This window comes from Mustela nivalis (assembly GCF_964662115.1).
Source record: "Mustela nivalis genome assembly, chromosome: 15".
NCBI classification, from domain to species: domain Eukaryota; kingdom Metazoa; phylum Chordata; class Mammalia; order Carnivora; family Mustelidae; genus Mustela; species Mustela nivalis.
The window spans coordinates 70,105,122-70,132,194 of record NC_139034.1 but is presented as its reverse complement, the minus strand read 5'-3'; the positions used below and the strand labels follow the sequence as shown (position 1 = coordinate 70,132,194).

Sequence of the window (27,073 nt, the reverse complement as noted above, 5' to 3'; positions counted from 1 at the left end):
ATTAATTTCCTTTTTGAGCACACACAGTTATTAAGCCATAAATTCAGGACAGTTTTAGTCTAATAAAAACCAAGATTGCTTTTGTCACTTCTTTGGAAAATTGTTTAATGGTACCACTCACTACTCCTGTCTCTTCTCTTTAGCTCTAGCACATTAGCTTTATGGCACAAAATGTATACCTCTATTTTAACACTTTTTTTACATTGTGTTATCAGGTTTTACAACACTTATGGGCCTTGGGAAAAAATGTACAGCCCTGAAATGGTTTCTTATTATATTTGATATTTTTCCTTTTTCATTTCATTACCTGAACTGAACATATTTCCTGGCCCTTATTAGATCTCAATGTATATTTTAAAAATAATAAGTAAGTGCATAAACAGTGTGAATTTCTGCGTGCATCTTGTTATTAGAAATAAATTGATCCATTTTTCCTTATTTATTTGCCCTTTAATCCATTTGTTCTGTTGGAAGGGAATGTGTAAATTGTTATAGTCTTGACTGTTAAAATTAATTTTAATGTAGTTAGGTAGAGTGGGCTGAAAAAAAAGTCAAACTACCTTAACTCAAAAATTCACCTCGAATAGTAGCATCTGAGTTAATAATTGCTGGGAAGAAAATTCTTCCTCTAGTTCTCAGCCTTATTTTGTAATTTATAAGATAGTTAAATATATGTCCTGAAGGTATCATGACAGGAGTAATAACAGTAATGGAAGAATGAGCCCATCTATAAAATCAATTAAAAAGTAAAATATTGGGTACCTAGGTGGCTCAGTTGGTTAAGCATCTGCCTTTGGCTCAGGTCATGATCGCAGGATCCTAAGATTAAAGACCCACATTGGACTTTCTGCTCAGTGGAGAGTTTGCTTCTCCCTCTCCCCTTACCCACTAGCTCATATCTCTCTGTCACTCTCAAATAAATACATAAAATCTTAAAAGAATAAAAAAGGTAAAATGTTAAACATGTAATGACATAAAAGAGCCCTTTATAAGAACCGTTGTATAAAACTTATTGATACTTATTTGATAAGTAACAAATAAATCCTTTTCTAGAGTAATAATATAGGATCTGCATAATAAAGTTCATAAAATTCCTTGAGTATTAAAATACAACTTGGATAGATTATTGGGAATTAAAAGAAATGCATTTTCTATGTGTTTTAAATTATTCCTATGTATGATTGAAATATATGTGTAGAGGAATTTATAAAATATTTGGAAGTGCTATCAGGAACTTGGGGATCTCTTAAAATTTCTTTCTCTGTCATCTTTTGAATATAGCTTTCTTTCCTGTGATTGTAAGATGCCTGCCTCACCTTCAGAATCTTTTAGGACATCCTGAATCAGGATAAACAAAGGATGAAAGGGCATGACATCTATAAGACTTATTTGCCCCTGTATACCTCCCTGGAAGCCTCATCCCATGAAGCCTTTGTACATCCCATTGGCCAGGACATCCCATTGGCCAGGACAGATTTGCATGGGCACCCTTAGACTTAGAAGGTAACTTTGGAAAAGGTGGTTTTAGATTGAGTTTGTCAACCAACCAGTAATGCTACTGGTTTTGCTTAAAAGTGATGCAAGAGACAAAACAGAAAGATTAAATAAGAAGTATAATAATGTGTTCAGTTTTCTTACAGTGTCCTTTTGAATGGTGCTTTTGTATACAATACAGTAGATAGAAAGTGTTATTAAGAATCGCTGGTGATTTGCTTGGCTTTACTTCACTGATGTCCTGAAAGACTGACACACTTACTCTGGATGATATGAAAAGTAGGAATACTCTCACACAATACAAATTATTACTAATATGAGATTTTTATATATTTCATGTTTCCTTGGAGAAATCACTCAAACACAAGCACTAGATACCAACGTAGAAGTTGGTAAAGGAGTATCTATATTAGTTTCCAGCAACCAAAATTGAATTAATGTTGAAGGAGAGTAAAACTGAATAGGACCTGGGCTGATTCTTTCTTGGCCACATTTGCATGAGTGCCTCTCATACCTCCCTTGAGACTGCAAAAGATGAGGTAGTCATCCAGGTCTCCTTTGGAACTTTTTATGTTTTAGATTAGAACAAGGTTTCACAGTGTTTTTTGTGTCATGGCAAAACAGAACATGATAATATTTGAGATTTGTTCAGTGATCCCATGAACAGTTGTTTGCAATCTTGGGGCATCTTTAACCCACTCATGGGGCACCTTTAACCCACTCATGGCTTCTCAGCATGTCACAGTAAATTGGTTGGAGGAATTATTTTGTATACAATGTTTTCTGCATCAGGGCTGGTGTCTATCTGCTGAGCAAACACAGCTCTGAATGAGGACAAAAGGAAAACTCCAGATACTGACTTCTATTCTAATGGCTGATTTCCTTTACTCCCAAGACCTAATTTCCTCCATTTGTTTATAGTACAGCTTTTTCTCCATAGCCTTTCCAATCCTGGTGCCTCCTTTTAGTAAAAACAATTATTTCCCTTCTTATGCATTCTGCCCACCCCTCAGGGCTTCACTGTTGTTTGTTTTTCATTGAGTTATATTACGGAGTATGCATCCTGAATAAAGTCAGTCTTAGGCAAAGTGTGTGCAATCTTTGGTTTTCCCACAAAAATATCTTACTATAGCAGTAATTATTATAAAACCATTTCAGTTGGCTTTAACCTTTTTTCCTCTTTTTAAAATTTAAATTCAGTTAGCCAACATAAAGTATATCATTAGTTTTTGATGTAGCGTTTAGTGATTCATTAGTTACATATAACTCCTATTGCTCATCACATCATGTGCCCTCTTTAAATACCCATCACCCAGTTACCCCTTTCCCCCACCCACCTCCCTTTCTGCAGCCCTTAGTTTGTTTCCCAAAGTTAAGAGTCTCATGATTTGTGTCCCTCTCTGACTTCTTCCCATGTGGTTTCCCCTCCTTTCCCCTATGATCTTCTTCACTATTTCTTATATTCCACAAAGGAGTGAAACCATAGGATAATTGTCTTTCTCTGATTTATTTCACTTAGCATAATAACAGTGCGAACCGTGTTGCTGAAAATATTTATCCTTTCTGATGGCTGAGTAATATTCCATTCTATGTATGAACCATATCTTCTTTATTCATTCATCTGTTGATAGACATCTAGGCACTTTCCATAGTTTGACTATTGTGGACATTGTGGAGCACCCTTTCTTGATTAAAACTCTTCACAGTGTAGGGATAGAGGGAACATACCTCAGCATCATAAAAGCCATCTATAAAAAGTCCACAATGAATACTTTTTTTTCTCTAAGATTTTATTTATTTATTTATTTATTTATTTAGTTGACAGATCACAAGTAGTCAGAGAGTCAGGCAAAGAGAGAGAGGAGAAAGCAGGCTCCCTGCTGAGCAGAGAACCCAATGCAGGGCTCAATCCCAGGACCCTGGGATCGTGACCTGAGCTGAAGGCAGAGACTTTCACTCACTGAGCCACCCAGGCACCCCTGAATATTATTTTCAATGGGAAAAAACTGAGAGCTTTTTTACTAAAGTCAGGAACATTTCAGGAATGTCCACTGTCACTACTGTCACTCAACAAAGTACAGAAGTCCTAGCCTCAGCAATCAGAAAACAAGAAGAAAGAAATTGCATTCAAATTGGCAAATAAGTAAAACTCTCAGTCTTCACAGATGACTTGATACTTTATGTGGAAAACCCAAAAAACTCCACCTCAAAATTGCTAGAAGTCATTCAACAATTCAGCAACATGGCAAAATACAGAATCAATGCACATAAATTATTTGTGTTTCTATACCCTAACAATGTGACTGAAGAAAGAGAAATTAAGGAATTTATCCCATTTATGTAAAAATTGCACCAAAAACTATAAGATACCTAGGAATAAATCTAACCAAAGAGGTAAAGGATCTGTACTCTAAAACTACAAAACACATCTGGAAGAAATTGAGGAAGACACAAAGAGATGGAAAAACATTCCATGCTCATGGATTGGAAGAATAAACATTGTTAAAATGTCTATGTTGCCTGGAGCAATCAACACATTCAATGCAATCCCTATTAAAATACAATCAACATTTTTCACAGAACTGGAATAATCCTAAAATTTTTATGGAACCAGGAAAGAACCCAAATAGCCAGGGGAATATTGAAAAAGAAAACTAAAGCTGGAAGCATCATGACTTTAAACTGTATTACAAAGTTGTGATCATTGAGAGAGCATGATACTGGCACAAAAACAGTTGACTTTAATCTTATTTGGTGTTTCATGTAGATCAAAAATTCTTGTAGATCAAAAAAATAATTGGACATTCTAAATATCTGTACTGACAGCATTGCACTAGATATGGACAATTAATAAAGAATACTTCAAAAATATAACTTTTCAAGCATAAAATTTTATGGTATAATAAAATGCACTCGTGACATCCAATATTCATACCTGGCAAATCTTGTTTGTTTTTTCCCAATGCACTGAGTCTTCCCAAATATCAGAATATCAGATACTAAAAATATGTCAGTATTTTCCTAAGATATATGGAAAAATTCACAACATAATGCCACTTTCACACACAGTAATTTCCCAATTTTTGCTCAATATTCACATTTTTCAAGGTGTCTTATAAGTGATTATAACATTATTTATCTGAATACAAAAAAGGATCATATATTGTGATAGCATGTCTTCTTAATGTTAATCTATATCTTCTCCTTTTATCAATTGAAATAAAATTTATGTAAAATGAAATGCACAGTTATCATGATAATTCTGAGTTTTGGCTAATATATACATCCCCGTAAACAGTACCCCAGTCAAAATAGATATAGTTCCATGATTCCAGAAACTTTCCTTGTACCTTCTACTAGTCAATTGCCATCAGCCCATGGTTCTCATTTTCCATAACCATTTAATTTCTTATCTAGAAAATCATAAGTTTACCATGTATAATGTCTTCTTTTGTGATAGATTATTTCTTTCAACAAAATGTTTGTGAGCTTCAGCCATGTTTCCCATATTATGTTTTTTACTGCTGAGTAATATTTCATTATATTAATATATCACATTGTTTTTTTCCAATATTGATGGGCATCTGAGTTGCTCTTGATGTTTTGCTATAATAAATCTTCCATAAACATGTGACATGTAAAATGACTTTTTGGTACTTACACTTTCACTTGGTTAAATATTTGGAATTGTTTGGTCATAAAATTTGACTTTAAAAACAAAACTATTGGGGTACCTGGGTGGCTCAGTTTCTTGAGCACCTGACTCTTGATTTCAGTTTAGGTCATGATCTCACGGGCTGTGATACCAGGTCCAGTGTTGGGCTCCATGCTCGGTGTGGAGTCTGCTTGAGCTCCTTTCCCTCTCCTTTTGCCCCTACCCTCACTTGTGTGCTCTCTCTCTATCTCTTTTTCTTTCTAAAATAAATAAATAAAATCTTAAAAAAAAACCTGTCAGTGTGGATTTTTTACTTTTCATTCTCATCAGCAGTGCAGAAACATCTCAGTTCCTTCACATTATGTCCAAATTGAATTGGGTTTTTGGCTTTTTATTTTTGATATATAGAAGCTTATATTTCTTATATATCAATTTTATCTAGTATACAATATATAATATATATTAAATATAGACACTGTACATTAAACAAAAATATAAAATGTATACCATAGTAAGGTACAATATAAATAGGATTTATATGTGTATAAATACATATATGGGTGTTAATATAATATATATTATACATTATATAAAGCATAATATAAAGTACAATAAATACTATAATATAGTATAATATACACTGTAATATAGCCTAGTATAATACAATATTAAATATATAATATTACGCATGTATAAGTTCTATGTTCTATATCAAATTACATGTTAGGATATAAGTCCTTTGTAAGAATTATGCCAACTAGAGATATGGAAGTGTTTTTCCCAATTTGTGGCTTGCTTTTTGTTTTTTTAATGGTATTATTTGATGAGAAAATGATTAAATCTTTATTGATACTTGGTTGATAAATTTTTGTGTTTATAGTCAGTGTTTCTTATAGTCTCTGAGAAATCACAGGTTGCTAAAAGATAAGAAAGATATTCTATTCTATTTTCTTTTAGAAAATTTAAAATTTAAACTTTTACTATTAGATCTGTGGAAATTCCAAATTAGTATTTTTTATGCTGTACAATAATGATGAAGGATTACTTATCAATGTTCATCCATAGGTTTTGAGATATTTCTTCCCAAACTGAATTGCTCTGGCGACTCTGTCAGTGTTTTATTTATGTTATATGTGGATTAATTTCTGCACTCTCCATTCTTTTCTATTAATTGCAGTGTCTATTTTTATCAGTCACACACTTCCCTAATTACTGTAGCCTTATGGAGAGTCAGAAAATCAGGAAAAAAAAAAAAACCCAAAACTTTGTATTTTTTTTCTGTCAAGTTTTCTGGCTATTCTAGTCTTTCTCATTTTTGTATACATTTTATAAACATTTTGTCAGTTTCTTCAAAAATATGTTGTTATTTTGGTTGGGATTGCATAGACTCTATAGCTTGATTTTGAGATAATTGACATCTTAACACTGTTAACAGTACATTTTCCTAAGATATTATATCTATTTATCCACTTGTTTTCCTTAATTTCTCTCAGTAATGTTTTTGAACTTTTAAATGTGGAGAACTTGCATGTCTTTTAAAAAAACATTTCTAAGTGTTTCTGTTTATTTATGTATTTTTAAAATTTAATTTTCTTAGTTCTATATACATACTATATAAAAATAAAACAGATTTTTATAGACCTTCCTCCTTATAATTTGTCTTAATTTATTTTTTAATTCTACAGATACTTATACATTTCATATGATTATATCTACCTATATCAATCTATCTATCTATCTATCCTCTATCCTGCCTTCTTTAGGGAAAGACTTTTCTCCTTTTCAGTCATTGTACCCTATATTTATTTTTCTTACATTCTGGTGCTTAACAAGGACAATGTTGAGTGGGAGCCCTGAAAGAAGACATCTTTGCCTTTTTTCTTCTTTCAGAGGGAAAATGTTTCATTGTTAAGTATGATGTTAGCTGTAAGTTTTTCACAGGTGCTTTTATTCAGGTTGATAAGGTTTTCTTCAATTATTTTTGGCTGAGTGGCTCTATCATGATTGGATGTTGAATCTTTTTTTTTCAAATTATTTTTCTTAAAATGTTCAGATTGATCAAGTAATTCTTCTAGCTTCTTAATACAGATGTTAGTGCATTGATTTTAATACTTTTTTCTTTTTTTTTTTTTATTTGTTACCTATTTTTTTTTTAATTTTTTATTTTTTATAAACATATATTTTTATCCCCAGGGGTACAGGTCTGTGAATCACCAGGTTTACACACTTCACAGCACTCACCAAAGCACATACCCTCCCAAATGTCCATAATCCCACCCCCTTCTCCCAAACCCTCTCCCCCCAGCAACCCTCAGTTTGTTTTGTGAGATTAAGAGTCAGTTATGGTTTGTCTCCCTCCCAATCCCATCTTGTTTCATTGATTCTTCTCCTACACACTTAAGCCTCCATGTTGCATCACCACTTCCTCATATCAGGGAGATCATATGATAGTTGTCTTTCTCTGCTTGCTTTTTTTCTAATGTAGGTATTTGAATGATAGATTTGCTTCCCAGGTGCTTCATCAATGCATCTCACAAATTCTGATAAGTTTAGTTTTCATTTTTATTTTAAAAATAGTTTCTAGTTTTCTTGTGTTTCTTTTTAAGAACAAATGTTTACTTATATGTGCTTTATTTTTCAAATATTTGATGTTTTTTAAAGTTTGTTATTATCATTTTTTTTTAAGTTTTTATTTACTTGACAGAAACCACGCAAGAGAGGGAACACAAGAAGGGGGAATGGGAGAGGGAAAAGTAGGCTTCCTGCTGAGCAGGGAGCTGATGTGGGGCTCGATCCCAGAACCCTGGGATAATGAATGACCTGAGCCCAAAGCAGATGAGGTGCTTAACGACTGAGGCACCCAGGTGCCCCTGTTATTGATTTTTAATTTAATCTCATTGTGGACAAAGAACAACAGTTTGTAAGATTTCATTATTTTGAAATTTGAGTGGTTTTATGGCCCCCATTTTAATATAGCTTAATAAATGCTCCATGTACACTAGAAAAGAATGTATATTCTGTGGTAGTGGGAGTATTGTTTTATAAATTTAATGTAGTTTATGTTGACAGTGTTGTTCAAAAACATAAATGCTTGAGTTTTTTGTGTGTATGGAATTGTTTTCTCAGTTACTGAAAGAAGAGTGTTAAAACCTCAATATGATTTTTGTCTTCTCTATTTTTTTGTTTCTGTTATTTTGTCCATATATTTTATGACTTTATTATTAAACACATGTTCATTTGCATTGTTTTACTAAAAAAAAAAACTTTTTAATACATGACATCATCTCTTTATCAAATGCCTTATTTTAAAGTCCATTTTTCTCTTCTGATATTAATAGAGGCAGTAACTGTCTTACACATATACTTTGTATGGTTTATTTTTCCCCTCTTTTTACATTTAATCTATCTGTGCATGTAATATAGGCCAATCTGATATTGTCTTACTTTAAATCTGAGTGAGTAGTTCTTAATGTTTAATAAAATTGTTTTTGTTTCCTCTTTCTACATCTGCCTTTCTTGTTCTTTTGCCCCACTTTTATATCTTTTCTTTCCTTTTAAATATTTTATTTATTTAACAGACAGAGATCACAGGTAGGCAGAGAGGCAGGCAGAGAGAGAGGGAGAAGCAGGCTCCCCACAGAGCACAGAGTCCGACGTGGGGCTCGATCCCAGGACCCTGGGATCACGACCTGAGCCGAAGGCAGAGGCTTTAACCCACTGAGCCACCCAGGCTCCCCTCCTTTTTTTTTTTTAGTTGGTTGTGCATTCCATGTTATCCTTGCAATTTGCGTTTTAGAATGACTTTTCATATCTTTTCTAGTGCCTGATCTAGAAACTAAAACATATTTCTGTAATTTATCACAATCGACTGAGAGTTAATATTATACCACTCCAGGTAAATCTAAGAAATTTATTGCAATGCAATTCTCATTTACCCTTTACTATACTTAATACTATTATTGTCACATATTTTACTTCTTAATATATAATGTACCCCACAGTACAACTTCTAAAAAAATTCGTTCACTTGCTTTTAATGAATTGAAGAAAAGAAAATGAAAAATTAATCCTTATCTTTATAATTTGTGAAATCCTGCATTGTTCCAATAGATGTGTTTCCACCTAGTAAATATTTCTTTTAAACTTGAAGAACTTTTCTCGTAGTGTATAACTATTAGCTTTTCTTATCATAAAATGTCTATTTCACCCTTATTTTGAAAGATTGATTCACTGTATATAGTATTCTGAATTAACTACCTCCTTCATCCCTTCCCTGCCCCCCCCAACTCCACTCATGAACTTTGAAAAAATATCCTTTGTTTGCCTCTGGCATCCAAAGTTATGAGAAGTAAGCCATTATTCTTATAATTGTTTTCCTGTGTGTGCAACCTGTTTTTAACCTCTCTGATTGCTCTTGAGAATTTGTCCTTAAGTTTGAGTGTGATTATGGTAGGCACAGTTTAGATTTTCTTTGTATTTATCCTTCTGTGTGAATCCTTAGCCTCTTGGATTGTAGATCAAAGTTTTACAGAACATATCTAGGTCATTTATCTTGTGAAACTACTCATAATCTAATTCTGATAGTATCTATGTGGTAGCATGAAGTATTTCCTCTGCATATATATATATATATATATGCATATATATATAGACACAGAGTTTGGATGAAACTAAGGTATGCTTTTGGGGGGAGTGAGAGTCAAGAATACTTTATAAGTGACATATTTTAAAAAGCAAGTAATGTTATTTTTTTGCACTGTTTTAAAATAGTAATATATAGATTCATTTCTTCATTGTGATTGCAAAATAGTAATGATGTATTTCTGTCATGGTTTATTCATTTGTTAGCTGCACTACTTTAAGAATTGAAATAGCTCACATCATCTGGTTCCATGAAGTACAGTGCATGAAGAGAAGACAATAATACACTAGATATTTTGACATTTACTTATTATCTTTCTAAATAACAAGGTGATTGTCTAGTATTCTCCAAGGTTAAACCTTTTAAAGTATATATAAGAACTCTTGGATATAGACATACTTTAAGTGTTCTAATGTATAGAAACCAAAATCGCATTTTCATGCCAATGGAAGCCCAGTTGCCTTAGTGCTGTTTCCTCCTAAACGGATACCATTACCATAGGGTTATTGTAACTGCCAGTGGCTTTTCATCATTTGCTCATGCTTTAGAGTTCATGGAGATACCTTGTTCTCTAGTTTAGTTGTACATTTTACCTGTAGGTTTTGGTTGCACTATACTTGTTGAAGAGATATGGGGAATGCAGTAACTATCCCACTGTTGTCCTTAAAAATCTTCATATGAGTTTTTTAAATAAATAAATGTTGATGGTACTATAATTGTTCCAATTGCTACATGTTTTTGAAGTTATTTGCTATGTGAGCTAATGAAAAGTCAGGCAGTATGATAGTTACTTACAGGGCATAGTGTGCCTTAACTGCCATCATGGTGGTTTGCACCAAAATATGCTCTGCTGGGAATAATGACCTACCATGCTGTCCAAGCCTCTTTTGAGATAAATAGGGGTCATATTTGAAAAAGATTGTGTTAAACAGTCTTTAGGGACTCTTTGGATATTGTGTACGCTTTCGGTCATGCCTAATAGAAAACCATTTTTATGAGAAATCAGATATTTATTAGTTTCAAAAGCAAAACAGAAGTTTTCTTTCTACTGTGAAATATTCTTGGGTATTTTCCAATTATAACTCAGCATAATTAATTTGATTTGACAGTTTTGTTGTCTTTTCTGTCCTCTGTTAGTATTAAATAAAGAAGCACATGAAACAACGTACTAAATTACAAGAACCCTCTCTAGTAAACTTTAAAGCTTTTATGGCATTGTGATTAACATATAATCTCTCATTAGTAGTTTTCTTTGGAAAAAACTGTACTTGTTGAAAGATGAATTTGCTTCAGAGATCAGTCTGGTGGTTTTATTTCAAAAAGATACTGACAATAACCAAGATACATTGTTCTAAAGAAGAAAGAAGCTAAACCACCCTCTTACCAAGGCCAGCTATTGACTGCTCTGATCTATTTCCACTCTTTAACCACTTAAGGCAATTCACTTTCATTTCTCACAGGAGGAGATTTGGGAGTGCATCAAAGACAAACTTGAAATTGGGTTAACCCGTTTGTTCTCAGTTTCTGCCAAATGGCATCAGCTAACTCTAAAAAGGAAGGAAAAGTATGGAGTATCCTGAAGACCTGATTTCAAAGAATATAACTGAAACTCCCGGGGAAATGTGTGATCATTTTTGTTCAGTTGTTTCATGCAATTTATTTTTTTAATTTAATTAATAGAAACCATTTTGCCTCTACTAGGTAAGTTCGTGTTGCACCAATTCATTGGAAACATATTTTACTTTATATATTTTTTCACTTCAAAAGGAGCACTCATTTTAGTTTTCTATCATTTGCTCTGCCGTCTGCTTCTCCAATTTAATTTCAGATTCATTTAAATTATGTGAATATGACCTGCTCAAATAAGAAAATTGATTTGTGAAGGACACTTTTTTCTTAGTTAAAAAAATGGAATATTTCTGTATACAACCTCAAATATACAGCAAGTTGGTCTTAACTAGGTCACAGCATCAATGGTAATAACATAGATTGGATCACTCAGCTTGTTCTTGACACCTGTTTGGTTGTAAATGGGATCTAGTTTCACTAGATGGCTTTCCACAAAGTTGGCTGTTACCCACCCTGGGGTTTTGTTTGTTTGTTTGTTTGAGCTTGAGAAAACATGTGACAATTTTCTGTGCTTTTTAGGTGTGCAAAAACAATAGCAGCAATGGCAGAAATAGTTACAGTGGCAACTTATTTATTACAGCCTTTTAACCTTGCATTGGAATTATGGTGTCTTTTCTTCAGATTCCTAGATGTAAAGTAGTAGTTGCTTTATTAGCATTGGGGGTTGTGATGACTTCTTGCTTTCAGTATATCACCAAGGGTCCTTCAAGTATTTTATAACTTACGTGAGTAGCAAACTCCTTCTAATAAATCTCTTACTGGTTAAAGTAATTAGAATCTTGTTTTGTAAACTGTATGTTGATTGATCTAGGTGCTGAAAAAGAACTAATGATACACATACTTATATTCACATTTTTTTTACTTCTCCATTTGCAATTTCTTTTTACCTTCAAATATCTATTTGAGGATTATTTTAATTTCTGATAGAGGGTTTTTATCAAGATAAAATTCAGTTTGCAAAACGCCCGTGTTGCTTTAGGAATGGTGCTGTACTCTTCCTATATTCTTCCCTGCTTATAAGTTTATAAAAATTCAACAGGAGAGTTAATATTAAAAAAATACCAAAAACTGTGTGAAATTAAGACTGTCAATCATCTATCTTTGTTTTAGTAAATTGGAAATGCATTTCCACTCAGTGTGTAATAATTTGGTTCTATTTTGTAACCTGAGGCAAGGAATTTAATGTCCATTTGTCAAAATGCCCTGGTGTAAAGCTCCCTCCTCCACCCCAGAGTGGAACCACAAAGAGTCTTTATTTACTGCTAGTAGGAGGGTCATTATGAAAACAAGACTTCCTTGCCTTCTGGCCATAAGCAAATGTTTTATATGACTCAGGAAAGCAGGTTGATCTTGAATAAAAGGTACAAGGAAATAAGAATATGTTGTGCCAGGCAAAGCAGTTCTCAAAAGTAAATAGCCTACGGGTAAGCAAGGCTGGGGAAGCATATTCTGCAGGTTAGATGGTTTAACAAGGAAAACTGACACTTTAAACAAGTTTTGGTTTTAGCAAGAACTCTAGGGTAGTGGCATATTATTGTTTAGGTTACACAAAAGATTCTAATCTTTACATAAACCTAAAACAAGTTGCCAGTTTGTTTTCAGTATCTTTAACAGGTGCATGTCTTTGTCAAAACTGAGGTACTCTATACTTAAGATCTGTGCTTTCAATTGTATGTAAAACTTATATCAAAAGAAAAAAAATTTAAGTGTACTCTGATGATATGTATGCTATTAATGGAAAACTGTAGTGATATCTGACATTTAATTTGTAATAGCTCAGAAATTAGATGGAATAATGGGTGGATGGATAGAATATGGATATATATGTAGTAAATGAAGTATAGTGAAATGTTAATGGTGGGATCTTGGTGGATATGTGGATGGATATGGTAAAATTCTTTTAACTCAGTTATATGTTTGAAAATGTACATAAAATATTTGGGAAAAAATAGACTTAAAAAAAAAAAAGACAAAAGCTCCATAAGAGTTTTGTAAACAATATGAAGTTTGAAATAAAAAAATTATAAGTGGGTGTTTATATTTCCTTATATGGCAGAATAGGCAAATGACCAGCATGCCTAGGTATGGCATATAAAAAGACGTTGACTCCATGATCAGCTTTACCTTTATCCTTTAAATAACCTTGGTGAAATCAAATAAATGATAAAATGAAGATAATAATATGTCCCGTGATTCTCAGAATTGTATTGTGAAGATTAATTTTCAAATTACTATGCAAATATAAACTTACATTATTTAAATTAAGAATCCATTTAATAATGCTCTAAGAACACACAAATCCAAAGCTTGCTTTTTACATACAGATTGGGAAGGTCAGGAAGTGAAATTTTCTTCTCTAATCCTTGGAGGTTCCTCTCTCTTCTATTTTAGGCTGCCGTTAATTGCTGATAAATGGTGGCAATTTGTTAGAAGCAGACAGTATTGTATCTAGTCAGTGGAGCAGAGGAAAAGGATTGTGAAGCAAAAATTCTAAGCTCTGATGGAGAGAACAGTTGTAAAAAAAGCAAAAAACAAAAACCAAAAAACCAGTTTTGAGGTTTAATATCCAAGGAAGAAATGATATGCTGTCTCTAAAATGTACTCCACTTTTAATCAATAAATATGGAAAGGAGATAGTCTACCAGCAGTTTCCATAGAGTTGCTGATAAGAATGAGTACCGGGTGCATTCATTTCCTATTCTGGCATTACAGATTAATCACCATAAACATAGAAGCTTAGAACACACATTTGGTATGTGACAGTTTCATGGGTTTGAAGTTCAGATACAGGTTAGCTGGCACTTTTGTTCAGGGCCTCACAGGTTAAATTCAGAATGTCATCAGAGACTACTACCTCTGGGTCCACCTCCAAGTTCATTTAGTTTTTGAAGAGACTACTACCTCCTCTGAAGTTTGGGGTCCACATCCAAGTTCATTCAGTTTTTGACAGAATTTAGTTCCCTTTGGTTGTATAACTGAGGTCCCTGTTTTATTGATAGTTGTCAGTCAGGCTTGTTCTCAGCTCCTAGAGGTTTCCCTTGGGTCCTATCCATGTACCTTTTTTGCAATATAGAAACATGCTTCTCCAAATCCAGAAGAAGAATCTCTAGTCTGTTATGATGGATGTGGTTTGTATAATATAAGATAATTACAGAGCTGATTATCCCCTTCTATTTAGAGGTCCTGCCCACACTCAAGCAGACGGATTTGTACAGAGGTGAATATTTACACTAGGGACAGGGACTGTACAGAGGGAATATGTACATCAGGTGACAGGAATCTTAAGGGCCATCTTAGAATTCTGCTGACCATGGGGAGCTACAAAATTAATATTGCCTTGAATGAGAAAACTTAGAAAAATATCACATTCATCCAGCATATCAAAGATGAATAATTCATGAATAGAAAGAATACTACTAAAATATTAGAGCATTAATGATTCTTATAAAATAGGCAGAATTTAAAGTGAGTGAGATGAGTAGGGGAGAATTGGTACCCCAGAGAGAAAATTACATTAAAAAAAATTGTAGCGCTGTAGTTTCATAATCTATACAGAATCCTTAACATTAAGTGTACACACTTAAATCAGAAGTAGTGGATCTTTTAGGGAAAAAAAAAAAGTCTCATGATCCAAACGCATATCACTGGGACATGATCGATGTTCTCACTAATGCACCTGACAAATTGGGAATAAGAGCTCACTATGGGGGCACCTGGGGTATTTCAGTTGGTTAAGTGTTCACCTTTGGCTCAGGTCATGGTCGCAGGGTCCTGGGGTTCCTGCTTGGTGGGAAGCCTGCTTCTCCCTCTCCCACTCCCTGTGCCTATGTTCCCTCTCTTGCTGTGTCTTTGTCTGTCAAATAAATAAATAAAATCTTTTAAAAAATGTTCACTATGGCCTGAGCAACATTAAAATAAATTTTTTCATTCATTTATTCATTCACTTAGTAAATGCTTCTTGATTTGTGTCCAGACACCTAACACAATTTGTCATCTTTCTGTGCTGTATAAATATGAGATAGTCCTCATTCTTAAGGACCTCCCTTTCTACTACAAAAAATATTCAAGAAGAAAATGATAAACATGTGGGGGTATAATGATGGGGTGCATAGGATTCTTCAGATGCAAAAAAGAGAGGCACCTGATTTACACAGTCTTGGTCTGATATGTGATAATATGGATAGTGATACTTTTGCTGCTGTAAGTACAAGTTGAATTGGGCCAAGAAGAGAATCAATTGTTGCAAGTAGAGTGAAGCGTATATTCAAAGAAATGAAGTCATGGCAGGTTTTTTGGGGGGAAGGACCTAGGTACTTTGTTTTAACTAGAATACAGGTGGTAGGGCAGGCATTGGCAAGGATGTGAAGAAATAGGGAAAACCCATATATGAAGGATAAATGACTAAGACCTGGGTAGAAGTCTTCACTCCATCAGTAACAAAGGAGGTGACTTCCGCCAATTAATCAAGTTCAGGTTTCTCATCTTAGAATAAAGTATGTTACAGGGTATTATAGACCATAAGAGATAAGGGTTTTAAAAACCTGTTCATAGAAGCTATCATTAGCTAGGTTATTACTTAAATGCCAGGCAAAGAAAACATTGAAAACAAACAAACCAAGTAAACTTTTTTTACAAGATCTAATAAGGGGTCTAAATAGATTAAATTAGAGTGGGTGATAGCAAGATGAGTTTTGCTTCTAGAAATAGTGCTCTGTCAAGAGATTAGACTATTGTTTGAAGGGGGTTGACACTGGAGGTACTGAGACTAGTAAGGGAAAAAGAATAGGATTTTATGATAAGATAATGGTAGTAAAGATAGTGAGCAGGGGATGGGTTTGAGAGATCTACAGACAGAATCACCAAAAATTGATGGTAAACTGAGAAGGAAGAAACTTGAATGATTCCTGTGTCTCACAGTTAGTTGAATTAATAGCAGCATCATATACTGGAAACAAGATGAGCTATAAAGAAAACAAAACAAAAGGTGATAATAGCACTTCTGATTCTTCTATCTTCACTCCAAGTTTGTGGTGGGGAGAATATGCAGAATTTCAGAGTTGTATGGTGTTAAAGAAAATGATGGGCAGAAGAAAGAACAAACTACTGACAAAGATAGAGGGAGAATCTTCCCACAGTCAAAGTGGGAAGACTAAGATTTTAAATTTTATAGATTTAGGGTCTTTAAACACATTCCTTTGCAAATACTACATGAGATAGCCAGGATCTTGGAGAGAAATGGAGGCAGACTGCCCAGGAAGGCTGATTAGACTGTATACTGCTTAGTTTGTCAAAGCTCCTTATATCTAATTATGGCATGGCCCAGAAATAGCCAGTGCAACCACCCGCACAGAAACCTGAGGCCTCAGACAATAAATATGTCTGCAGGGCACAGTGTGGTTTGGGGGGTGTAGGACTGAGTAAGAGTATTTTGAAAAAATTTGTTTTCTCTAAACTTTCTCAGGGCCCTAGAGAGTCCTCAGAGGACTGAGATGTAATGTCTTACATCATAGATAATAAATGTTATTTGACTTAGAAAAACTAATACATGTGTTCTTATAATCATTTACAGGAAAAAGGTGATATACATGATTAAATTTCATAATAGTGTGTTGTGGAAGGTATATGAGAGGAAAATATAAAGATTTTGATCCACATATGTGAATATTCTGTGGGAAGAGACATTTGGACAGAGATATAAATTTGGCAGTCATCAACATACAGGTGAGAAGTAAAACAGGCATAAGTTAAATCATCCAAGGTGAGAGAAGTAGATGATACTTGAAAAAAGCCCCAGACAGAAACCTCAGAAATAATCTTCTTTTTGTAAATGTGAAAAGGAAAAACTACCAAAAATGTTATGAACTAAAAACTAAGGCTTTGCCATTACCCTATAAATCAACTTGGTGAGAAAAAGAAAGATCAGAAAAGGAACTTGCCTTATAACACATAAGATGAGAGCGCCTTAAAAATGAAGAAAGAGCAATATTAAGAAAAAGTAGGAATTAACTGAGAGGTCAACTCAAATAAGTATATGCTGGAAAATATCAATTGGATTTACGAATTAGACACGAATTTGGTCTAGTTTTTTTTTTTTAACTTTTTTTTAACCATTTAAATTGTTTAGATTATGTTAGTAGTAAGATATCCCTTAAGACAACTACTCATATAAATTTCTTCCCAATAACTTCAGAAAGTGGAGTATGCTTCTTTAAAACATTTATTTATATTTTGGGAATAAAAATATATTTGGGAAACAAAGCCTTGGTGGAACATAATTTTCCAAGTATCTCATGATTAAGAAGAAGCCGAACTTGGGTTTGAACCTATTTTAGTAGGGCTCAGTGGTAAGAGGCCACTAGAGGAGTTATAGACTGCTCTGAAATGGGCCTTTTATGCAAGAGGTATCCAAGGATGATGGGGATGCTAAGTAGAGTCTCTTCCAGGCCAGTAAGGAAGTAGCAGGGAGAACCTGTGCTGGCTTTTTTATGTATCAGTCACTCATAGTAAATCTCTTTCTGAATATCTATACCTATGCCTTTATCTATTCTGTTCCTTCCTTTACTCTGGTCTCTGACTAATACAGACCCCTTGTGTTCTGTAGCAAAACCATGCTTTCTGTGAGAGAACCAATCACTCTTAAAAACAGCTACTACTGCCTAGGAGAGTCTATGAATCAAGTGATGATTGGAGTTGCATAGAATGAGCTGGGTTTTCACAGATCCACTGAATTACTCATTTTAGTGGAGTCTTTGTTAGGCTGCTATAACAAATTACCGTGGACTGGATGGATTCAACAATAAACATTTATTTCTCACAGAACTAGAAACTGGAAATCCAAGATTAGCGTGCCAGCATGCTCAGGTTCTGGTGAGAGTTCTCTTCCAGGTATTCGTATGGCCATCTTACTACTGCAGTCTCACAGAGAGAAAAGACTCACTTTCTTTCTTGTCTTATAAAGAAACTAATCTCATCATGAGAGCTCTATTTTCATGACTTAATTACTTTCCAGTGGTCCCAACTTCATTTATGATCCTAGTGGAGGTTAGGCTCCCAACCAACATAGGAATTTTGGGGGGACACAAATATGTGGTCTATAGTGGGTTAGAAGAGCAATAATCTATTGTGTAATGGAAAGATACATCGAGGTTAAGGCCCTCAAAAGTCCAGAAGTCAAAAAATAAATTAGTGGCCCAACTTCCCATAGCACTTGTTTGTTGAACTGATGCCTCTTTCTCATCTCACTTATGGACACATGATGGCTTTCCTAGTACCAGTCATCAGAAGAGGAAAAAGTGGAGCCTGATTCACTCACCAAGAGATTAGTATGATATGTTGATTCTAGGGAGAGTTCTATTCAAGCACTATGCCTAAAATGTGGCTGCAAAATGTATAGGCAGAGCTGGAGAGTGGTAACAATAGATATTTATTTTGAATTCATGAAGTGTCCCAAGATTTAGGAAAAGATAGAGTCCTATGCAGTAGTAAATATGTTGTTTGGTTGATCAGGGGCTTGGAAGGTAAACAAAAAAAGAGAGAGAAAGAGGCAAGAAAAATTTGGGGAAAATAGCATATGTAGCCCTGAGTTTCAAGCCCTAAGTATATTAAGTTTTTGCTCTCTAGGAGGTATTTATTTACAAAAAAGGAGGTACATAACAGCTGAGAGAATAGGAGGACTGGCTCTGCTTGAATGTCAGCTAGCCCCTCACTGTAGTCTAGTGCTGACAGAAAAGGATCATGAATGAGCTAGTGATGGCAACTAGGTTTGGAGGAGAACCTAGGCTAAGTCAAATAGCCTTTCAAATGGTAGTGTCCTCTGCAGAGGCTCTACCAAGGAATATAATCAGACGGTGGCTTCTCTGGCCTCACATCAAAATTAGTTAGTGTCTGTATCTGTACTTCTTTACTCTCTCAAACCCTTATTAAGGCCTTACTCTAGGTTAAGAGTAAATTCAAGAATTAAATGCTAAGAACGCTTCTGCTTTTTAGAGGGAGCTATGATTTAACAGTTGATGGACCTGAACCTGTTATTTCTCTCTGTTTCTTCTCTTCTCATCTCCTCTTCTTTCATTTTTGCTTGCTTGCTTGCTTGCTTCCTTCCTTTCTCCCCTCCCCTCCCCACCCCTCCCCTCCTCTCCCCTCCTTCCTAACCTCCAAAGGAGGTAAACAAATCCAGGCAACTTCACAGTTCTTTGACTTGTCATAGCTCTCATGGTGTCCAAGTGTCATAGATGCTACATAACCCAAATTGATTTAAGAAAAAGACAGGGTCATGCATTGCTGATAAAAGGAATAAAATGGAACTATTAATACACATACTATATTTTATATATATATTATGTGTATATATATATAAATGTATATTATGTATATATATTAATACAGATACTATAGTTGATAAGATTTTAAGAATAATTTGAAAGCAACAGTTTATTTTTCTTTAGATTTTTTTTTAAAAAATTAAGATATATAGCAAAATACATGCTTCTGCAATGTATAATTAACAACTGTATACAATCATGTCATCATGAACTTTATACAAGATAGAACAATTCTATCAGTCTCTGAAATTCTGTATGTGCCCTCTCCTTAATTCCAGCCCCTCACAAATACTACCCTATAGTTTAGTCTTTTCCAGAATGCCATAAATGGAGTTATGCAAGATGTAGTCTTAGAGTGTGCATTCTTTCACTCAGCATAATGGCTGAGATTCATGTTATTGCAAATATGTTTTATTCTTTTTTATTTGAGTAGAATTCCATTGCATGAATATACCTTAGTTTATCAATTAACCAGTTGAGAAACATTTGGGCTATTGCCACTTGTATGACAGTAATTTTTCCAGTTTATATGAAGTGGACTTATTTCTTGAAAAATTCACTTGGTCAAAAGTAAAAATTTAAAATAGGAACATTTTTGTATCATTTTAAAGAAAATTTACAAGAAAACTCCAGGCCCAAATATGGTCACCAGCAACTTTATCTAAAATAGTTTTTAAAAAAAGGGGCACCTGGGTGGCTCAGCTGTTAAGTGTCTGCCTTTGGCTCAAGTCATGATCCCAGAGTCCTAGGATCAAGCCCCACATTGGGCTCTTCGCCTAGTGGGAAGCCTTCTCCCTTTCCACTCCCCCTGCTTGTGTTCCTTCTCTTGCTGTCTCTCTGTCAAATAAATAAATAAAATCTTAAAAAAAAAAAGTTTAAAAAAACCCCACTAATTTTATGCAGTTTTCCCAGGGAATTGGAAAGAGTATTTTTCCAATTTATTTTATGAGACAGGAAAAAAAAATAGCACAATAAAACAAGGACACTAAAATACAAGAAAATTAGGAAAATTAAAGTCCAATATTGTTCATGAATACAGATATAAAGAATCTTTTAAATATTGAAACACAGGATATTAGCAAAATAAATCCATCAGTATGTAAAGAAATAAGTAAAATTTATTCTAGGAATGTAAGGTTATTTGAATATTTGAAATTCAATAAGTATGATTTACCTCATTAGAACATATTAATATGTTAATATCAAATGCATTAATGTGTTTTAATGAAATCCCAAATGTGTTAATGTGTTTTAAATGTATTAATATGTTAAGAACAAAGGAAAGCCTTTGGTTTATCTCAGTAGAAACAGAAAACATCACTTGACAAAATTCAACACCTGTTTTATGATTTTTTAAAACTAGCATAATTAAAATAGAAAACAGATTGTTTCTGTGCCCTTCTTATTAGTTAAAAAACAAGGCACATATTACCATTTTTAATTAACTTTATGCTAGCATTCTTGCCCAGTGCAATAAGGCAATAAAATAAAATGTATAAATGTTAGGAACAGGGAAAGAAACTAATGTTATTTGTAGGGATATGATCATATATCTATGAAATCCAAAAGAATCTACATTCAAGGGGTGTTAAAGGACCAACTCTTGATTTTGGCTCAGTTCATGATTTTGCCTTGTGAGATCAAACCCCAGGTCTGGCTCTGCATTCAGTGGGAAGTGTGGTTGAGATTCTCTCCTCTTCTGTTCCCTGCCCCTCCTCCCATTCCATGCAGGCAGTCTCTCTCTTTCAAATAAATAAATCTTAAAAAAAAAAAGTCTACATTCAGAAATTATGTTAATTTATCAAGGTTGCAGGATGTGAGCTCAGTATTTAAATATCAGGGTTTGTTTTTTTTTTTAAGATTTTATTTATTTATCTGAGAGAGTGAGAACACAAGTACTGGGTGGAGAGGGGTGAAGGGAGAAGGAGAAACAGACTCCCTCTTGAGCAGAGAGCCCTACACCTACACTGGTCTGGAGACCCTGAGATCAGGACCTCAGCTGAATGCAGATGATTAGCTAACTGAGCCACTCCGGTGCCCTCAAAATCAGTTGCATTTCTATATATGAGCAGAAATAGTAAGAAAATTAATGTAAAATATAATTTTTAGTATCATCAAAAAACCCTTCAAAAACATAGAATTTCAAAAAGCAAATAACAATGCATGGGAGTTTTTGTGGCTTCATATAGTTATTAACATTTTATCTTTTTTAAAAATTCAGCCATGAGAAGAGGAAATTCTGCCATCTGTAACAATTTGAGGGCATTATGTTAAATGAGTTAAGTCAGTGAAAGGTAAATATATAATATCAGTTATAAGTGGAATAAAAAAAGTTGTGAAAATAGAGAGTAGTTGGATGGCTATCAGTACCAGGGCTGAGGGGTGGGGGAAATGGGAAGATATTGGTCCAAGAGTACACACTTCCAGTTAGAAGATAAATGCTGGGGAGCTAACATATAGTATTGTGATTATAGTTAACAATCCTGTGTTGTATACTTGAAATTTGGATCTTAAATGTTCTCACAACAAAAAGAAATGGTAATTATATGACCTGATCAGGTGTTACTAACTCTATGCTGGTAATCATATTGCAAAAGTAAGTGTATCAAATCAACAAGTACTTAAGTTTAGACAATGCTATATATTAGTTATATCTCAAAACAAGAAACAAATGATTTGTCTTAATTCTAATAGTATTCCATTAAACAAAATCAATACTCTCAGAATAAAGGCATAGGTATTAGAACTTAAGTATTATTTTCATAAGGTCTGCTACTAAATGAAAAGTACCAGATATGCCTGGTTCAAATGTCCATAAACTTAGATAAAAGCAGCAAAGGGAAAAATAATTATAGGTAATTTGAGTATTAAAGTTATCATACATGATACTTAAATAACTGCAATTTTTTTTAAATGAAAGATGTAAAAGGTAGAAAATTTCACCAGAAATTGGGATCAGTTAAGCTATAAATTTAAATGTTGCAAATAAATATAAATTCAAATGTTGCAAAATGTAATAACCCAATTAAAAGTCCATATATGGGTTTAAAAGAAGATTAGTCACTGCAAAAGTTTTGTGAACTGGAAATAATATCAGGGGAAAATGTCTAAATAGCAAAATAGCAGGCATATATGAGACATATGAGAAACAGTGAAAAGATCTGACATATGTATAACTGCAGTTCTAGAAAAAAAAATCAAACAATTGGGAAAACATAGTACTTGGAGAAATAAGGTCTGAGAATTTTCCAAAATTAATGAAAGAGATAAACCAAGAGATTCAACATTCCTTACAAATTTTAGGGAAACCACATCTTGGCACATCATACCAAATTATTAAAATTTAAAAATCATGACCTAGAGAAAGTCTTAAATATAGTGTTAGTAATATTACCTCAAAGGAGCAACACTAAAATTAAGAGGTAATTTTCCAAATGAAAGCGTGGAATCTGGGAGACACTGGATTGATACTTCATAGAAGTTTAAATTTAATGGAAATGTCCCTCAAAAGTGAAAGTTAACTTTTTTGAAAGTGAAAATTAAAGACATTTCCAAGAGAAAAATTTGATACCTGTAGAACTGCAGTGAAAGTCATACCAAAATAATTCCTTCAGGCATAAGGAGAATCATTCAAAATAGAAATATGGAAATGTTAGCAAGATTGATGAGTAAGAAAGGAACACATACATGCATAAATCTAAATAAATGTTAACTGAAAGCAAAAACCAAAAAAATCTAAATAGTAGTAATGGCTTATAGGAGTCACATGTATATAAGATTTTAGGTTTCTGTAGCATAATGGTGGTTGCCTAAATCCTAATCTCTGAACATTGCCTCTAAAACACCATGCAAATTAAATAATAAAAGCAAAAATACCACAACCTAGAGAAAATAATCTTAGAATTGAATTTTTACTGATCAGCAAGTTGGAGTAAAACAATTTGGAAGATGTCCCTGAACTAGGAAAGAAAGGGAAAATAGAAGCCACTAAGCAAAATTGATAGTACAGGAACATAATGAATTTTTAAATTAAAAACATTCCCTATCCCACTCTGTTTCAAAAGACACGATCATTTAAAGATATTGTACCTCACTTTATTAACAGAAAAAGCACTCATGAATTAAAAACCATAGAATGCTATTATAACCTTCAATTTTCACCTAGACACATCAGCTATTTCTGATCCAGGAAAAGATAAAAGATTTTTAAATGAATAGAGAAAACATAGTCAAAGTACTAACCAAACTACTATAATACTGAAACAATATAAAAAATCAGAAAATTTTAGCTGGTAAAAATTCTATATAAAAAAACTGACATAAAGCAGAAAAAATAGTGTAATACTCCACCTTGAATTAAATATTCTTTAAAAAGAAAAACAAATTTATCAATCAGCTTGAATCCACAACATTAAAATGGTTTGCTATATATGTACACCCAGGGTAATAGATTGTTAAGGACTAATTACCACACCATTTGTGATATGTCCTAAAAAAAGGCAGCCTATGATTTGAATCAGTGACTAATATATGCTTTTTTTATTTTCCCACTGTTGTGCTGTGGCAAGTATGGGAAATAAGACATGAATGTATTGATTTCTACTCCTGAATTTTTGAAATTTGTACATTTGGAGACCAGGCAGGGATCATCAGACCAAGGAAACCAGAGAAACAGTGGGGAACAGGTTTATGTATGAGCTAAGTATCCAAATCCTAGGGATAGTCATCTTTGTCCCATCCAATGTCACATGCAGAGCACAAATTTAAAGATACATTAGTAAGAATTTCAAGATGGTAATCATAGAGCATTAAACTCCTAAGTGGGATTTTGTGTGACTGCAATGGAGACATTACCCATGATGTGGGCTCTGTATACTGACAAAGTAAATGGAAACCCTTTATTTTATTTATTTTATTTTTTTTTTAAAGATTTTATTTATTTGACAGAGAGAGAAATCACAAGTAGGCAAAGAGGCAGGCAGAGAGAGGGGGAGAAAGCGGGTTCCCTGCGGAGCAGAGAGCCCGACGTGGGGCTCAATCCCAGGACCCTGGGATCATGACCTGAGCTGAAGGCAGAGGCTTTAACCCACTGAGCCACCCAGGTACCCTGAAACCCTTTATTATTGTTCTTATTGTTTTTTTTTTTAATTTACTTATTTATTTGAGAAAGTGAGATAAAGAGCAGAGGGAGAGGGAAGGAATCCTTAACCAGATCCCATGCTGAGCACGGAGTCAGGTGTCGGGCTCAATCCCAGGATCCTGAGATCATGATCTGAGCTGAAATCAAGAGTCTGACACTTAACAGACTGAGCCACCCAGGTTCCCCATTTATTATTATCTAATAATGAAAGCAAATTGCACACTTTCAAAGTCTGTAACAAGGCTGAATGGATGAAGTCTGATTAACTTTGTTTCTATAAATTATGTGTTTTGTATTAGGTAATTTTTTTTCCAGAAGAAACAGAATCATTTCCTCAAAATATCTGGCTCAATGGCAGAATGGTTCTATAAACTTTAGGTTTTTTATTTTCTTTAAATAATAAGGGTTTTAGAAGTACATGATACTACTCTACATAAGTAAGTTTGCATATGTATATATTGATAAATTTATTAGATATTTAACGTACTGTGGAATCATTTTTACTAAATTTAAATTTAACTAAATAAATTCAGATTTTAAACGTAATTTCATATATTTTCTCTTTTTTTTTTAAGATTTTACTTATTTATTTGACAGAGATCGCAAGTAGGCAGAGAGGCAGGCAGAGAGAGGGGGAGAAGCAGGCTCCCTGCTGAGCAGAGAGCCGGTTGCAGGGCTTGATCCCAGAACTCTGAGATCATGACCTGAGCCTAAGGCAGACTTAACCCACTGAGTCACCCAGGTACCTCATATTTTCTCTTTTCTTGAATATAGAACATATGGGATCACTTATCCCATAATAGATGGTAACTTTATGTTTTCCATAATAACCTAATTCTTTAAAAATAACACTGAACTTACTGACAGTTGAAGAGAGATGTAATACACATAGTCTCTGATCCATTTCTCTCTTTCTCTCTGTTTTTGCTTATGAGACCATTTTAATCGTAAGGTGTTAACATGAAAGAGTAACATAAATTTCAGGTATCAGGGAAATATGTACTGCAAATTCAGAAATAACCGGTATTTGTGAAACCAAATCAAGTGTTTTGAAGACTTCAAAGTACTAGATGGAATTCTTCAAGACCACTGATCTATTTCTTTCTCTTTGATTACCCAAAGTAGGGCTGCTACCTGGAAGGGAAGAAGGCAGATGACAAACCTAATCTCTTAACGAACTTGCTAATGATTATCCTCCTGTAAATAGACAAAGATATTTTTTGAAATGCTTTGAAATAGTTTTTGAAATGCTTTGAGCAGGATACCCTTGGTTTAGCATTATTTATGTCAAAAAGCCTTGGATCAACAAAATTATGACATATGGCTTTCTGTACAATATTACATAAGCTCTACAACATCTGGAATATAAATAGAGCTGTTTCATAACCTATCTGCTCTGCTGTGAAGTAATAATCCATATACCTTGTTAGGGATCCCATTCATTACACTGGGCCAAAGATCATATGTCTGATACATGAAGGAAGGAATGCCTAGACCTCTTACAGGTTTCACCTGTGTCTCTTTATTGATTAGATCATTAAAACTGTTAATCTTTTTTTAAATTTTATTTAAAATTTAATATATAGTGTACGATTAGTCTCAGAGGCAGAGTTTAGTGATTCATCAGTTGCATATAACACCCAGTGCTCAAAACTATTAATATATCTTGATGATGGTCAAGTTCTCTGATTTTTTGAGTCTGATTTGACAACCCAATCCTTTGCATTATTACAAGACATTTGAGTTTAAATACAAAGAGAAAATAAGTATCTCGAGTCCACATATTTTAAACAACATATCCAGTGAAATTTATGAATATTAAAACAATGCTGCTTGAGATTAAACCATTTACCTAGAAAAAGAGGAGAAGAAATTCTTGGTGTTGATGTATGCAATTATATGTATTTAAAACATTTTAGAAGCTGTCAATTTCTTGGTCCGTCGACCTTAACAGCAACCGATAAAAATGTTCTTGTTTTGTATATCTTTAATTTGGAAAGCAGAGAAGCATTATGTTTTGCAGATTTCATAGCACCTGTCATTCACATCAGGCTTGTAAGTTTGTTTTCCATAGTGCATTTTACCCATAGTGAAGTTTTTGTCACAAATCTTGATCTTTAATAAGTAAATTCATGAAGCTTATAACTGGCACAGTACACACAATTGTAACACTGATTTCACTTAATCTTTAACCT

General features: G+C 33.7%; 1 long non-coding RNA gene across 1 annotated transcript in view; it reads left to right on the top strand.

The window, feature by feature from the left end:
- The window catches only part of LOC309849172, an 895,871-nt gene that overhangs the window by 235,815 nt on the left and 632,983 nt on the right, over positions 1-27,073 (top strand). The window lies entirely within an intron of this gene.